Raw genomic sequence first — 2,592 nt, 5'->3', positions numbered from 1 at the left:
CAGATGTAAACAGTTAATAGAATAAACTAACCCAGTACAAACATAGGCCAGTGCAGATGATTCAGGGAAGCTGAGCTTGAAAGTCATTCTACACTTCACTGGGCTCCGTCACTGGCTCAGGAGCCCATCCGTGCGCATGTGCGGACACCTGTCCCAGTGCGGTACCTTTCACAGTGACCAACTTTCCATTTAACTTCAGAACAGGTTGGGCTTGGGGCGGACAACATTATGATCCTGTCATTGGCTGGTAACATAGGACGATTCATCCTCTAAAGCAAAAGACAGTGCTCCTTGCTGGTAGCCTCGAAGGTAGACAGTTAGCAGAACATGTGCTCTTCTTACCTCCCCACCCAAGGGAGGAGTGTTAGCATTCCTTGGTCTTCAAATAAGGGCGTATCATAGAATTGTTATTAGAATTAGGTGGGAGTAAAACCTCTGTATATAATCATTTTGCACATTTTAAAGATTCAATAAACAGATAACAAAAAGGAAAAAATACTCAACAAAAGTCTAATGAACTTCACATTAACAGACATGAAAACTGCTTACTATGTAAGTGTTGTGGTGCACATTTGTTTGTTGGTTTGGTTTTTCAGTTTTTATTTTTTTTAGCTTTTTTATGTGTATGAGTGTTTTGCCTGCATGTATGTCTGAGTACCACATACATGTAGTGCCTGCAAGGGCCAGAAGAAGGTGTCAGATCCCCCTGGAACTGGAGTTTCAGAGCTGCTATGTGGGTGCTGGGAATTGAGTAGCCAGTGCTTTTTAACTGCAGAGCCATCTCTCCATTCTGTGTGGTACACAGCAGTGACACCAGCACTTGGGAGGTTGAAGCAGGAAGATCAGAAGTTCAAAGCCAGCCTGGGCTGCTGTGGGATGTTCTGTATGTTAAATGTGTTGCTCTGATTGGACAATAAATAAAATACTGATTGGCCAGTAGCCAGGCAGGAAGTATAGGTGGGACAAGGAGAGAGGAGAATTCTGGGAAGTGGAAGGCTGAGTCAGAGAGATACTGCCAGCCGCCGCCATGACAAGCAACATGTAAAAGATACCAGTAAGCCACAAGCCATGTGGCAACTTATAGATTAATAGAAATGGATTAATTTAAGATATAAAAACTAGATAACTAGAATCCTGCTGCGGCCATACAGTTTATAAGCAATGTAAGTCTCTGTGTGTTTACTTGGTTGGGTCTGAGTGGCTATGGGACTGGCGGGTGAGAGAGATTTATGCTGACTGTGGGCCAGGCAGGAATAAAAAACTCTAGCTACACTGGGCTAACTAACACAATTAGGGTGTTTGTGTGTGTGTGTGTGTGTGTGTGTGTACATACTCATGGTCTCATACATGCTAGGGAAGCATCTTAACACTTAACTGTGCTTTTTGTTTTGAGATGGAGTCTCACTAAATTGTCCAGGCCTTGAATTCACTTTGTAGCACAAGTGGGTCTTGAACTTTAAATCCTCCTTCATCAACCTCCTGAGTAGGCCTATAATTATAGGACTATGTCAGCATGCCTAGTGAGCTCCTATCTTAAAAAACAAAATGTGGCTGGGCGGTGGTGGTGCATGCTTTTAATCCCAGCACTCAGGAGGCAGAGGCAGGCGGATCTCTGTGAGTTTGAGGCCAGCCTGGTCTCCAAAGCGAGTTCCAGGAAAAGGCGCAAAGCTACACAGAGAAACCCTGTCTCGAAAAAATAAAACAAAACAAAACAAAAAACAATTTAAAAAAAAAAAAAAACCATGAAGTGTGCTTCTCTGTGCTTATTAATTCCAAACCCTGGTGGGGTGGCGGGAGGCAGGCATATTTACAGGCTTTCACCTTGAGTTCACGTCATTGTTAGGAGGCTGTTATCAAGCTGCTGCCTGTGATGTGCAGGTGCTGAGTTGTCATTTGCTGGGTTGGTCTGTCCACTGCCTTGTCAGGGTGGAGAGTGAAGCTTGTACACTGTAAAGGCTGTTCTTATGTACAGAACCTCTGCTGTGTGAGTCAACTTGCCATCGATGTGACAGATCCTTGAGATGATCACATTACTATGGCAAAGGTTTATTGTGGTTATTGTTTCAGAGATTCAGGCCATGGCTTCTTGTGATGGCATGGCACCTCATTGCCAGAGCGTGTGGCAGCAGAGGCCTGTGAATACTCGGGGCCCAGAGATTCCAGCATCTTCTTCCAGGGCAGGACTTTAACAGTCCTACTGCCTTCCACTGGTTGTATGTCCTAAAGATTCTATTTCTTCCTATGTCAGCATGGCTGGGAACTGAGCCATTAGCATATAGGACTTTAGGAGACGTTTGGATCCAGACTCCAGGCACTTATCACCTCCATCTTTATTGGTGCACACCCAACTCACCAGGCCTGATATGTCCCATAGACGCTGGAGTGCATAAGTGTAGGGATTTTAAGTTTTCTTTCTCTTTGTGTGGAGCACATATTGAGTTCTGATACTGTGCTAGGGTGGATATAAACATGTGTTTCTCGAGAAGATAGTCCTTTAATAAAGAAAATACACATGGACCAAATATAGTTCCTTTTTTGGGAGGGGAGTTGAGTGTGTGTGTGTACACATGTGTATGTGCATGTGCGTGTATG

Source organism: Onychomys torridus, chromosome 19 (genome assembly GCF_903995425.1).
Source record: "Onychomys torridus chromosome 19, mOncTor1.1, whole genome shotgun sequence".
Classification (NCBI taxonomy): Eukaryota; Metazoa; Chordata; class Mammalia; order Rodentia; family Cricetidae; genus Onychomys; species Onychomys torridus.
The sequence above is the reverse complement of the archived record's forward strand: the minus strand, read 5'-3'. Positions refer to the sequence as shown.